We start from the raw sequence: 15418 nt of genomic DNA on the forward strand, positions 1-15418 counted from the left end.
TTCCTTTTGTTTTCGTTTTAGCACATTGTTTAACTAGAAACCCGGTTATTTAGAAGAATTTTGTTCGTTTTACTCTATAATGTTTTGTCTTTTTCAGACGTTTTACTTTGTTTTGCAAAAATTTGTCTCAAAAATTAGTTGAAAATTTTTAGTAGGCAGAAGCGTTGATTAGGAAAGTTTCGAAAAACTTTACCGAAAAATCCTAAAACTAGTTAAAATGAAGACTTTTTTTATTTTTGAACGTACAACCCCCCTATTTTTTTTTTCAATCAAACTGAAAATAAGATCGCAGTTACATTTTACTTACTTTGCGTTATTGTACGTTTGTTTTATACAAAAACGCAAATATCCAGCAATATTTATCAAAAATTACCAAAAAGTCATCAAACTCGGTCGAAAATGATGATATTTTTATCTTTTTGTGGCGCTTAAACATGTCAAGACTATTATTTTTGTAGAAATTTTGTTCTAACGGAATGAATAAAGTAGGTAAACAATTACGAGTATATTTGTTCTCTTTTTCAAGAATTTTACGTTTGTTAAACCAGAAATCATAAACGCAATTAATATTTTGTCAATGCTTACTTCAAATAAATCCTCAGTGGGGTGTTATTTTGACTTTGAATTTTTTCTCAGCGAGATATTGTCAAAATGGGAGGAAAAATATTACTCAACTTTGTAAAAAAATTCAACATATTTTTCTTTTTTCCACTTTAGTACATTGCTAAACCAGAAACGCTATTATTTTAAAAAATTTCGTTCAAAATAAGCCAAAATGTCAAAATAACATTTCACTTTGTTCACGAAGAAACTCATGATTTTGAAAATACCTCAAAAATCAGCTGAAAATTAATAAACTGGTTCGAAAAGTACATTATTTTCTCCGTTTTTGGAACATTCTCAGTCAGAAACGTTGTTCATTGAAATTTCTACCAAAATTCGACCCAAATTAACCGAAAAATCTCAAAACTTTAGTTAATCGAGGAATCATTTTTTGAGAATTCAACCACATTATTGAAATATATTATTTTTTCCAAAATTTTGCTAATCATAAATAAAATAAATAAATTTTGCGAAAATCATATAATTTTAATTTTAAAAAATTAAAAGAAAATAAAAAGAAAAAGAAAAATTTTGTCAAAAATTGTCAAGAAAGTCACCAAATTTTGTCGAAGATGGTGTTAGGTACTTATTTTGTTTTTTTTTTCTGGCTCTTAAACACGTTTATGGAGTGAATAAAACTAATTCAATTTAAATCGAACACACTAACTTTAATTTGAAAACACGTGGGAATAAAATTTTTGAACTAAAAATTAATTTTTGAAAAATTACTCAACAGATTAAAAATTTCGGAGTTTTATTTGAAAGTTTTTCTTCTAAAAGAACAATTATTTTGCAAAACCTTGTTAAAATAAACCAAAAAAATCGCCTGTTGGGTCGAAAATGTTGTTAGTTTTGCTTTTTACGAACAATCATGTACACATTTCTGTCGGTTTGACAGTTGATTATGTTACAAAGTTTCTTAAAAAAAAGATACTAAAAAATCGTTAAATTAGAGTGATGATGGTGATGTAATAAATCAAAAACACAGTTTTTTCTAGGGAGCTTAGAAACTACATTTTTTCTCAGCTTTTCAGCATCTTGTCAAGTTAAATAGGTAATTATTTTTAAAATGAATTGCATTTTTTTTATTAGATATTATTCTTTTTGAATTTGGAGACTTTTTTCATTGATTAATTATTTTCTAAGGCATATTATGTTTTCTTCTATTTTATGGACAATTTTCGTCTTCATCTTCGTCTACATATTTTTTTTGTGTACATTTTTCACGGTGTTATTTATTTACTTATGTTCGGATTTAATAAAATTGTTGTGTTTATTAACTAACACACTTTCTGATAAAACAATTACACTACCCGAGTGCGGAGCACCTCTGGCATAGTTTAAAATTTTAGTTTTTACATGTATACATAGAATATTTTTTGTTTTTTTCCAGACTTCGTGGGGTCAGAATTTTTAGTTTTTTTTTTAATAATACTAAGTGATAAGTTAATAACAAAGAGATTATTATTCTTTCTCCAGAGTCCTAACTTTTTTAATTAATTTTTACGTTTAAGCGTTTATTTAAATTTATCTTTGAAACATTTGTTTGTAAGATACTCATCGAATTTTTAAAATTAACTGTGTTTTTCGAGGTTTAGAAGGGGGAAAGTCCCTTATCCCTTTTTATTGCACAAAATTATTAAAACCACGAAATAAAAAATTGTGGTGTAAACAAACGAATAAAAAAAATGCCTCAGAAGACGTCTGCACGATTTTAAAAACACTATTTCAAATATGAATGATTGCTTTTCAGTGTCAAATTTCTTCCACGGAATCGCACAATATGTAATTTCAGAACCACATCTTCCTCCTAAGAAATAAAAAAGGAGACTGGAAAATAAAAGCGTCCTTCTTTTGAATAGCAGGACTTTTTCGTGTGATGTTTTTCTTTGCGGTAATATAAAATTTATTACATATTCCGACATAAACGTTATCTGCGCTATTTCGAGCCTGTTTATGTAGGATAAGTGCGCCCAAACAACTAGTGTGTTCGAATTTAATGGATTTTAATTATAGATGCTTTCATTATAGACGGCCTTTTGTTGATACAAGTCCCAAAATAAATTGCAGTTTTGTTTACGGAGATAAATAATTAATTTTACAAATTAATTCTCGAAATGCACTGGGTCGTTGACATTTCTGCAACAGTTGAGTATAATGCCAGCAAGTCTGGTATTTCGTTGATGGGTATTTTATCCATCGTTAGGCGACATTTTCAAATCATCTAACTGTTGAAATGCTCGGATCGATTGCAAGTGGAGTGTGAGAAAGCTGTTTTTAATTTGTTCGTTTTACACAGATCATGTAACGTGTTGTGGTAAAAGTCGGCACTTAAAAAACAGAAAACCGCTCAAAAGTGAGTACTTGCATCACGAACTAGCGAGCTTTAATTTCAAGAGAGCAGTAAATTAGCAAAACGATTACAATCTCCGGGCTTAAAAGCACACCACTCACTTTAGCGAACGCTTGAGGAGTGAAGGTCCTTTAATTAATTTACGCAAGATTGAAAAACTTGAGACATTATCTGGAATTAGCGCCTGCAAGGAATGTCGTCTGTCATTCTTTCATTAAAGCAATCACGATTCGCTGTGGTTCTAACATACGGAGTTTGAAGGTTCGCAATCAAAAAATTAGTCACAGAAATAACTCCACTGCTTAATTGGTGAACTTTGATCCTAGAAATTGGTCGCTATGGGTGATTTTTTACAACAATTAAACGCCAGGACTTGGGAACTCGTCGTTTAAATTTGTATTCTAAAGAGTCTGCAAGAGTTTTTCGTTTTGTATATAAATAGATAGTTTGCGACTATAATATATGAAATTATCCGCATAACGGTTTGCAGTCTTGTGTAATTTCTTAATAATTATGTTAACAACTATAAAAGTGGAAAATTATACCTCGCCCAATAATCCTTTAGTCAGGTGCGCCTGATAGAACTGTTACTAATTTTTAATAGAGGGGTTGTTATATCTATCTTGTGGTTATTAGTACGAGATAGTGCGAGTATTTAAGATTCTAAAATAAGACGGCTTTTTAGAACTGTGCATAGATTGTTTACAGAGAAAAAACGTTAATTGATTTGTGTCTTGCAGGTGCTTTTGAAAGGAAAATTGTTTATTCTGATCTTATTAGTTTTGTTTCTAAAAATATAACTGCTTTGGATAGTCTAATAGGTTTAAGGGATGCGATTATTACGAAATTCATTCTATCTATCTTAATATGTTTTTATTCAATTATATTGACTATAATTATTGTTGTATATAAAATAAAAGAAATTAAAAAACAAAAATAAAATATGTTTACGTAACAAAAGGAAAAAAAGAATAATTTTGGGAGATAGGGTTTGACTTCACCCTCACAAACTCCAGTAGCCCGTAGGATTTTTGATGATAATTGTTTGTAACAATTATTGATATTATTATTTGTTATTAAAATCAATATTACTGAATTATCACGGAGATTGCGTAAGTTGGCAAAATTTCAACTCGTTCGGAAAGGCCTTTCAAAATATGAAACAGACAACAAATTCAAGTTAAAAATAAAAGTTTCTAAAAATATAAGAATTAAATCAAAAACTATACAACCTGTATTTAAACAAAATAGCGTATAAATTGTCTAGTACGTTATAGGAAACGTTGCAGGAAACCGCTTAAGAAAAAAAATTCCACCATCATTTATTTTTAACAAATCTTTTTTGTACTTGAGTGTTTTCGCCGTATCACTATTTTAATTATTCTGAAGTAATTTGGAAACTTTGGAATTTTTGTCTAAGTTGTCAGATCAGTCTTGGCTTTCTGGATATAAAAATCACAACTTTTAACATTAAATATTGATTATTATAAATAATTTTCAATTTCGTTGACGTGGAAGGATAGAGGAAAATATTTCAAGGAATTTAGTGAAAAAATCTTTTTCATACCGCTATGAATAATTGAGAGGGATTTTTTATTATTTTCTAAAGTTTGTTGAAATGTGTATAGCGTAATGATGAGCTTATGCGCCGTTCTGTATAATAATAATAATAATAATAATAATAATAATAATAATAATTTATTATTACTAGGACCCACATGTTATGCGTATAACACAAGGTAGAAAATTTGGCACAAATAAATTAATATACAAAATAAATTCAAAATATACAAAATTGCAAAATTATTACAGCGAACTTAAAAATTCATCTTCAGAATAAAAATAGTTGTCATATTAGCAGTCTTAAAATTTATACACCCTGTATACCTACAAATATTGTCATGGCTAGACAATCGTTACGATTTTGCGTGTAAAAAAGTCGAAATCTCGGCGAAAAATAAATAATAATTAGGTATTCGATAATTTCATTCCGATAATTTCGATATTTCATGTGACTTTCTAAAGTCAAGAACTAATGGACAAACTTCTATTTAAATTTTTCTAAAACATTTTTGCAAGCTACCAAGAAAATTTTAATACTGGTGCAGAATTTAATTTTTTTAATTTAAAGTTCTAAAGCTATTCCTTGATGGGGATTGATATGGTTTATAATTTTGGAAAAATGGTCGATGTATGGTCTGAATTATTTAAAATTTGCTCCAAATCGATCGTTTTTCTACCACCAATTAAGTATTAGATATAATACAAGTATTTTTTAAATTATTTATAGGCATTTTTTACATTAAGTGTGTCACAGACACATTGCCTACAATTATTGTAATTGCACCGGAAGAGTTGCAGTTGTTGAAAGATTGTATTAAGGTCAAAAATGTAGATGCCAATGTCAATGACAATTCTAACATAATGTTTGTAGTTTCACGACTACAGCTAACTAATTATTTAATATATTTAATTGTGTGAAAATTGGCTAAAAGAAGACGCATACCTGCGTGAGTACAGCGAAAATAATTATGTAAATAGCGGAGACATAAATCATTTTATCTTAGGAATCTTAGCTTATGAACAAGCAGATGATGTGTTAAACGGGTTGAAGAAATTTTAATTACCACAATTAGCATTAATTTTCTTTTATGAAATTAAAACCAGTGGTTTCCATTATTTTTCTACATTTTTCAGAGAGAAAACCATTAAAATATTCTTACGATGGATGGTAGTACGTTTATGTACGGAAATTTTTGCTCATTAAGATGCTATTTACATACATGTTTGTTTATTTTAGTGTAAATATTCTGTGTTTTATTGGTGTTCCGAGATAATTGTGTTTACTAAAACTGGAACAGCGAAATGTTGCATAATTGAGATAAACTGAGATAAAAATGTATAAATAGGGAAATCTTTGCTAATTATTTCTTGAAACATCACTAATTTGCGATAAAATGTACCAACATGTGCTAACATATTTTTGTATCTGCCAGGTGTAGCAACTTACCTCTACGTCCTTAAATCACTACAACTTTTCTTTTAAGATTGGGTTTTAATAATAATTGAAGAGTTATCTGCAGTTTTAGACTGAACAATACTGTAAAAAGCACGTTAAAAATATTGTTCCAGTTTTCCGTTAGATGGAAGTAATTTATTAAATTTTAACAGAATTTTCTACAACTGAATCTGTCACAGTCACCTGTCACATTAAACAGTTTCAAGATGGCTACCGAACAACCAGAAGGTGTTTACTTCTGAAAATACATACTAAATAAATCGATTAGTAAAATAAAAATAAAATTAAATTAATGAAAAAAAAATTCAATTTATGTAAAACATACTGTGCATAGTCAATGTAAAAAGGGTAATGTTATCAGAAAGGATCGTATGATTAGTACTCATTTACTATCAGGTCTGATGAAAAAATACCAAGGGTTTTGTAAAATAAACTTGATAATGATAAATTATTGATGCCTTATATTCCTGCCATTCATCATACTCCGTACAAAAACCTTAAATGTCTAGATGAGGAAACAGAAAACGAAGAGAAAGAATATGCAGAACAAATAGAATGAACAACATTTATTTTATTTTGCAGTTCTTATACTATAAAAGAGTTGTTAATTTTTTGAGAAGTAATAACGTTACATGTCACTTTATGTTCAAATTTAGTTTTATATTTTCTACATTGTGCTTACTGAATGTTAATTTTATATTAGAAATGTTCACCTAAACCATTAACTCCCAGTATTCCATACATGTAACGCAATTTTGTAATATTTTACATATTTACATTAAACCTAAGGCATTATTTTCTTAATAATTAGATTTTGTGGCTTATCATGTTCTTACACTAAGCCCTTGAATTGTTTTAGAACTCATTTTGGGCAAACTAATCACAAATTGTTCATGTCCCAATGATTAGAAAAAGTCTGTTGGACTTTAAATGTAAGAAAATTTATCTTTTTTACAAAAGCCGTATATACTAACTGCTTACCTAAATTTTTTTCAAGTATTACAAAGTCGTTTTCGAAATTAGCTACAATACAAAATTACGTTTTTTTAAACTGAACTCTCTATATTTTTTTGCAATTTTAAAGGTAGCTTTTAACATTAATTTGATTTAAGCTAATTTGTTATTGGTCGATTTTGCTTAGTTTTTGAAAAAAATTAAAAAAACATATATATTAAAAAACGTTTTCTTTGTACACCATTAAGTTTTACAGTAGATAATGGTGTGTAAGATAAGCAACCCTCTCAAAATATTTACGATATTCATCAGATCGTCTGAAAGACTGCAATAAATCACACAATAAACTTGCCTGCGTGATTAGCTTGAAGGGTTTTCGGTTTAGGGTAATCATAATAAAAATTTAATGGTGTACAAATAAAACGTTGCTACAACAAAAATTAAATTTCCTAGAAAAATAGGACTTTTGCCACTTTAAATAACTTGAACTATGTGATTTTTTTAGCTGCAGTCAAAAAGATAAAAAACGAAAAAGTATGTTGCAAGTTTGAACTTAAAATATTTAAATTGAACACCCTATTTTTTATTTTCGCATCTAAAAGACTTTTAAATTATCTCTCTAAGGCACCATTTCTGGAACGATTAAACTTCATTTAAATTTTTCTCTCCGCAAATACGAGTATTTTTCCGGAAACTGGGCCTAAAAGCACTAAGAGCTAATTGTCTCTTACTGATTACTCAAAAGATATTTGAGATATCTAAGATATTTATGTTTTACAGTGCGCTAAATATTTAATTGGCATGAATTTACGTTTGAAATTCGCCCTTTAAAGTAGTGTAAGTTCTACTTATCTATTATTCTAAGTTGTTGTGTAAAAAATTTTTAAAAAAATAATGTTTTTGCCAAAAAAATCAAATCATTTCAAAAATAAGCAGAACCTACTAATACTATAGATTAAAATCATCAGTATAAAAAACTATAAACATTCAATAAAATTTTGCGAGTTTTGTTAAAAAAATATAAATTTTCATTGTAGCTTATTTCCAAAATGCCCTGAATATTTGGAAGTGATTTTATTTAATGCAGAGGACTTAGTATCTACGGTTTTTGTAAAAATAGATTTATTTTTCAATTATTTAAAGCTCTGTTATAATTTAATTCGTTGTAAAAACTTAACAACGCGAATGGACCAACCAAATTGCTTACATTTGGTCACGTGATCGGTTGATCACGCATTTAATTGCGGATTAAATTAATCATGCTTCTATAAACCGGTCCTTAAAGTAGTGAAAGCCCTGCTTTTTATTATTCATAGTTGTCGTGTAATAAATCTAAAAAAATAGTGTTTTTGTCAAAAAACTCAAATTATTTTAAAAATAAGCAGAACCCACCAATACTACTCTATTATCAGTATTAAAAACAATACAAATGCAATAAAATTTTGCGAGTTCCGTTAAAAAAATGTAAGTTTTTATTGTAGCCTGTGTTGTAGCTAATTTCTGAAATGCCCTGTATATTTGAAAATAATTTTAGGTAATGCAGAGGCTTAGTATCTACGGTTTTTTAAAAATAGATCAATTTTTCAACTATTTGAAGGCCAGTAATTGACTACATCGCTGGAACAGCCTGTATAATAACAGTTTATTTATTGTTTTTATTTTCTTTTTCTTTTACTATACAACATGCTTTATTTTTTATTTCTTATTTGGGTTTTCACAATTTTGATGCTTCTCTAAGACCATTTATTTGCTCAAATGTTTTAGTATGAGGGGAGATTGATACAAATCCCATAATAATCTTTCGCGAAGGCAATAAAAATAACCATCGTGGAACAAAAATGGCAAATTGCTTTTAATACGATAATGTCAGCTTCTTTCACAAGTCCATAAATATTTCAGGCAAAAGTTTCTGTATTTCCTTTTATAGCTCTATCGGGAATTTAGTTCGAGAGCTCACTCCCATATTCACTCCACATAAGAATATTAAGTTATTCCGATATAATATCCTGTCCATTTTCGAACATCCGAGCCAATTTGTTACTTTTGTACGCTGTGAGTTTACATTTGGCCCATTTCCATCCAAATGAAAGCTCTTCCACGTCGCTTTGTCCCCTTTCAGCGTTCAAAAGCAACCTCCAAGTGTTGGTGGAGAAAAAGAGCCTAATTATGAAAAACAACCTTCGACCTTTGTTTAACAAATTGCAATGTTGACGTAATTTCGAACGCGGGCGCAGGCTCGGAAACGACGACGTGCACCAGGAGGTTCCCCGATCGATGGCCGGGTGCCCCGATGACTCCAGTTGTCTGTGGTAATGGTGTGGCGATGGTGACAGTGCTGGGTGGTGTTTGAGATGTGACTAATTATTGTCACAAATCTAGGGTTGTTTTTGCGACCATCAGAGGTCAAGCGCTAGGTGGGGTTGGTAACAAGTAGGTTAATTCGAGTAACCTATTTTTTTATCAACCGATCGCACTCGCTGTTAAAATCCAAACTGGGAGTGAGTGCTTTGAATTCCTCGTCGATTTCTGTGTTTGGCTTCATGCCAATGCTTAATAATTTGGAATTCTTGCCGGCAAATAATTACTTTTGTTTTTCGTTTTATCGGGCAATGAAAATTTGTTATGGACTTGTGTTGTTTTAATTAATTTGGGCGTTTAGAGCCGAATTTTGTAACATGTGCAGAAGCAATTGACATATTTACCGATTTAGTGACTTGAGGTCGTCTGTCGTTACATCATTTCTATTTTTATTACAGTAAATACATAAAAATTAATGGATTCACTCACACATTCTTGGGAAAAAACTGAAAAATTTTTCTCAAGACCAAGCAAAACAGGCAAAAAAATATGAATTTGGATTTGTTTTAGTTGCTTTCAATCGTAAGTTTACAAGATTTTGCAAATAAATTACTCGAAAACGTTAGGAATTTTGATCCAGTATTGGCCATTAAATTTTAAAATATTTAAATAAAGTAACAAGTTAATAGACTTTCCGTTACCTAAAATTATTATTTTTAAGGTTACAGGGTGTTTAGAATGAGTTGTTTTTGCATTTTTGGATGTAGCTTTTCATGCAGATGCTTTTAAACGAAACTTGATCGATTGTGCTTACTTTTTGAAATACTTTTTTCTTTTTGGCGAAAACAAACTCGCTTAGAATTTCTTCACACCAAAAATAAGAACAACAAAAATTTAAATTGAGTCCGCGAGCTGTAAAGTCTTTTAAAAGCACATGGCATACTCTATTTTTTTACAGTATTTTAGTTGAAAATAATAATTTCTGAAATCATTGATAGTTAGTCAAAAGATATTCAATCGAAACATAAAAAAATCTATGATTTTAATACATGGTTGAAAAGTAAAATTTTCAGCTAATAGACAATCTCTTAGAGGCAAAAATAAAAAATAGGATGTTCCATTTAATTATTTAAAATTTAACTTTTAACAAACTTTTTTTATTTTTTTACATTCTTTTCTAACTGCAATGCATCATATAACCTTAAGCCTCTTTAAAGTGGTAAAACTTTATTTTTCTAGCATTCTTAGTTTTTGTATAACAGCTACATTTTTGAAAAAACACTTTATTATCGTCAAAAAATGCAGTTAGTACTTCAAAAACTGAGCCGAATCGACCATTAAGTGTTTGTTAAAATCATCAATACCTAGTATTAAAAGCTGCGTCTAAAAATGTAATAAAATATATTGTCGTTTCATTAAAAAACGCGTAGTTTGTATGTAACTCAGTTTAAATGAATTTCTAATTAAAAGGTAATACAAATTGACAAAAAAGTTACGGTCAAAATGGTAAAAAAAAATTAAAAATATTATGCTTCCGACATAATTTGATGGTATTTAGGCCCAAATTTTTGCTACAAAAACCCTTTTAAATGCTTGAATTATGAGTACAAAACGTTTATAACTAATTTTTAACCAGATTTTTTTGTTTTTCTTTTTAATTTAACATTGTGACAATATTTCGCACAAAATAATGTGAAATCAGTAAAAGTCTACCATTTGATTTATTTTTGTTATTTTCAAGCGTGCACTGACAACATTTTGAGAATAAAATAAATAAAAAGCCACAGACATGACGGGTTTTTTCACTAAATAACGGACAAAATGCTCGGAAATAAAAAAAATCTGCCGTTATATTTAGGCTTGCTTTAGTAAACTTTTGCTAAAAAAAAGAGTCTTTTGCTCAAAAGAGCTCTTAAATGCTTTAATAATGCAAAACTTAATAATAACACCCTTTTCAAATTTATTTTCAACATTTTGTGTTTTCTTATTCTGATAAAATTTCCTTCAAAATAAGTAAAATTGGCAAAAAACATCACTTCCGATTTATTTTCGCTATTGTCAGGCCTGTGTTAATAAACTTTTGCAAAATAAACGAGTTTTTATTTTAAAAATTGAAACATTTCGACAAAAAATATAAAACTACTAATTTGTCGTCTTATTTTTGACCGAATAACGTGCAAAATGCTCAAAAAATGAAAAAACTATGACGCTTTCGACCTAATTCGTTATTTATCACTTTACAAACTTTTGCAAAAAAAATTTTTGTCAAACGTTTAAATGCCCGGATAATATTAATAATACAAAATCTAGTAACACCATTTTCAACAATTTTTTTTATTTATTATTCTGACAAAATTTTGCTTAAAATCAAGTAAAATCCGCAAGAAGTTATATACTACCCAAAATATAGGATGTTTCTTAAAAAAAACATAGTGCGTATTGTAACTCATTTCTGAAAGACCTGCATACTTGAAAAAATATGAAGGTTGTATATAGTTTACTTATTAAATTTAACATTTAAGGGTTATAAATGATACTTTATCAGCTTTTTTTACCTTGTATATTTTATCTGCATTTATTCATTTCTAAAGGTAATAAAATAAAACTAAAAACTAAACACTGAAATAAACATCTTTCATGCTTCTCCACATATTCTTTTAATTTAACTTTACTTTTTTCGAGCAGTTTAAATGATTTCTGATTTAAAGGTAAAGCATTTTTATTAAAAAAACACTTAAAATTTTCTGATTTTCGAGCTTATTTTTGAGAAAATTTTTAGTTTTTGACTGAATTACGTACAAAATGTTCAAAATAATTAAAACATTACAAAATTGTGACACTTTCTCAACCTAATTTTAGGCTTATGTAGGCCATTTAGGCCAATTTAGCAATATTTTGATAAAATGAGTTTTTTTTCGTCTAAAAAAATCTTTAAATGCTCTAGAAGTAGGTATGTAATATAACACGTAATAATACAATTTTCAAGCGAATTTTCAACCAAATTGTGTGTTTTCCTTTTATTTATTATGACAAATTTTCGTTAAAAATCTGGTGAAATCATTGAGAAACTTTTGATTTACATACATATTTTTATCGTCAGGAGTGTGTTACAAAATTTTGAGTTTTGAGTTTGAAAATTCACAAAAAAATTAAAAACAGTGACGTTTTCGACTTAATTTGATATTAATTAGGCTCAATTTAGCAAGCTTTTACCAAAAAAAAAAGTTTTTTTCTTCCAAAAAAAACCCTTTAATGCTCAAATAAAAGGTAATACATAGCGCTATAATAACACCATTTATGAACTAAGATTGAGTTTTTACGAATAATATAATAACCAAAAGCATTTTGACCAAAAATAAAGAAAAAAATTTACTGATTTACCAGCTTTTTTGATTTTTTGATGCGAAAAATGGAGTCTTTTACTGAAATATATCTAATATCTTCCTTCATCTTACCTCTCGTTATGTTCTTAAGTATTTTGATATTTTGTCGATGTTAATATTAATATTAAGTTTAAGGGAAATATTCTTATTGTACAGCATGGTTCAAAAAAGTGTAATGCCATAAGTCATAATGATATTTTGTTAATGGCATACTATTATTTTTTGTGTTCATTTGGATTTCTTTTGAGTTGCTCCAAATGTTTTTCAAATTGGATTTGGGATTACTGTAAAAAATAATTGTATTATAAAAAAATTGGTTTTGCAATTTTATAGTTTTAAAATTCAAAAAAATACTCCAAATTCAAGATTCAAAAAACAGTAACATTATTTCTATGTATCTACTCATTAGTAGATATAGCCCAAGTTATTTGCCAGAAATTAATAAAAATAAATGAAAAGAAAATAGAAACTGACTTTGACAAGTATTTACTAATAACATAACATCTTTTATAATTATATGTATGTTTTAATAATAACATAATTGGCATATCCATAATTTCCTGTCCATTAAAATAAATATTTGTTATCTCTTCCGTTCCTTTAAACAGACAAACGAAGATGAGTAAAGAATCTGAGTTAAAGGACCCTGTACTTAATTATTTTTTGAAAAGTAGGTTAAACAAAAATAGATCGGTGCCACAATTCAGTTTTTTCACATTTGCACCGAATGTTCCTTTCATTTAACGGGTAACCAAATTCCACCTTTTTCAATTTCCTGCACTTGCAGTGAAATGTGTACTTTTTATGCTTCCATTAGCCACGATGTGCTATGGTCACGTTCACCATTAACGGGTAAATGCAAACGCGGAGGATTCCGGAGTTCCGGTTGCCTTTCCGGTAACTGCTCTGTACAGTCAGTCCCTTGGTAACTCGCAAGACATTTCAGTTACGTCAGCATTTTTTCAACCTCTCTCGTCCTAAATTTAGTCTACGAATGCGCTCAACTCCCACAGTTTGGTGCTCTGATCGGTCAAAATTCAGTCCGTGCTTGATTGGCCATGCGGAGGAGCGATCGCTCTTCGTTTAGTATTTTTCGAAAAAAAGTGCTTCTTACCTTCTTAATTTAAATTGTTCTGTTGTGAATAATTTTTCTGCCAGCACAGGATACGTCAATAATCATAAGTGCGAAGGGGACCAGTGATTTCACCGACATCGAAAGTAGCTTTTGATATTGTCATTGCTAGAAGTTTTATTTTTAAATAGTTGTGTTGCTTGTGACCATTGTGATAAAACAACCGTGATTAAATTTGCTAAATCAAGTGACTTACGTTATGAACTGTGATACACTGTACCCTATTGGGACCCCCAGTTTATAATTAATTATTACAAAGATGCTTTCATTCGTTTTATAAATCCAATTAAGATTAATTATGCCCAGTATGACGACGCATGGTGGAGTTCTGTATTATGTAGTCAAGGTGCCTAAAGATCAGGAGGAACCAAGGTATGAATGAATGAGTTTTAAACCGATAATTTATTTTCATTGTTGTCTGTATTGATGCAACTACGCCCAATTGAATTTAACAATGAGCGTGAAATTTGTACAATTATGGAAGTTAATTAAGTTTGAGTAAAAATGTATCATGGTTGTGTCAAATTTAACTGGCAGTGGCATTGTCAAGGTCAGTTTAAATTGCCACAGTGGATATTACGCAACGTGGACGAATGAAAAATGCACTTTATCGATCGGTTTAATCTTTAGTTAATTTGCAATTGCACGGTTATTACTATTTATTTTGATGTCATGAATATTAATAATATGTTGATTGTTTTTTTTTATTTTTATAATTAAATAAGAAGCAAATAAAAAATAATACAAAATTTATTTAAAAAAAAGTACAAATGTGAGAATTTTTGGACGAATGCTCTTTTTTTCGAAATCATGAGATATTGATTTTTTTGTGTAGATACATTTTTGCGTAAGAAGGGTTTTTAAAAAATATGGCAAAAAATAATTTGATAAACTACATGACTTGCAACTTTGTGGTTTGATGACAGAAGGGTTATGGAAACGCTACACTCAGTATAGTCAATTTAATACAACTGAAGGAAACTGTGAGTCCATTCACCCTATTTATATTGATCAAACTGTATATTTGGTCTTTTTATACAAGTTTTATTTGGACGCTACTGAGCATTATTTATTTAGAAAGTACTAAAAAAACATGTTCTTGTGAACTCTATAATCCACAAACTTAAATTTTCCTTAAAATAAAAAAAGGAAAACTCGGTGTTTGTTGGATTTCACTCGTAACATATTTTTGTAATTACGCTTTTCTTAAAGACAAGTATTGCTTTATTAAATTAGTAAATTAAAGTATTAGTGTATATTAAGGTCTTTAAAACATGCGTGAGTTTTCGCACACGACGGCGTAGCCGGAGTGCTCGAATTAGAGCAAGTGTTTTAAAGACCAGTTATCTACGAATACTTTACATTTTTTTATTGCTACACTTTGAAATCATAAATACTGATATTAATATTCAAAAAATTGGAAATAATGTAATTTGAGATTCGTTGTCATGGAATTGATTGTCATTGTAATAAAAAATCCTTGCCATTTATTTATACGTTTCTTGAGCCATGGTCAGGTCAGGTATTTGAAATAGATCGCAATAGAAAAACAACTTGTTCTAAGTTTGAAGTACAAGGTGTGTTAAAATGATTTTCATCTAGTTAGCTTTGAAAGTGGCTTAGATGTAAAAACTTGGTGCCGCTCTCTCAAATGAATCCGCTCTCAATAAATGTCA

The 15418-nt window shown here is 29.0% G+C and overlaps 1 protein-coding gene across 2 annotated transcripts in view; it reads left to right on the forward strand.

Moving 5' to 3' along the window:
- LOC100141567 (uncharacterized protein) overlaps nt 1–15418 on the forward strand; it is a 98711-nt gene that overhangs the window by 74562 nt on the left and 8731 nt on the right. The gene's annotated exons all lie outside the window — the stretch shown is intronic.

Source organism: Tribolium castaneum, chromosome 1 (assembly GCF_031307605.1).
Source record: "Tribolium castaneum strain GA2 chromosome 1, icTriCast1.1, whole genome shotgun sequence".
Lineage (NCBI taxonomy): Eukaryota > Metazoa > Arthropoda > Insecta > Coleoptera > Tenebrionidae > Tribolium > Tribolium castaneum.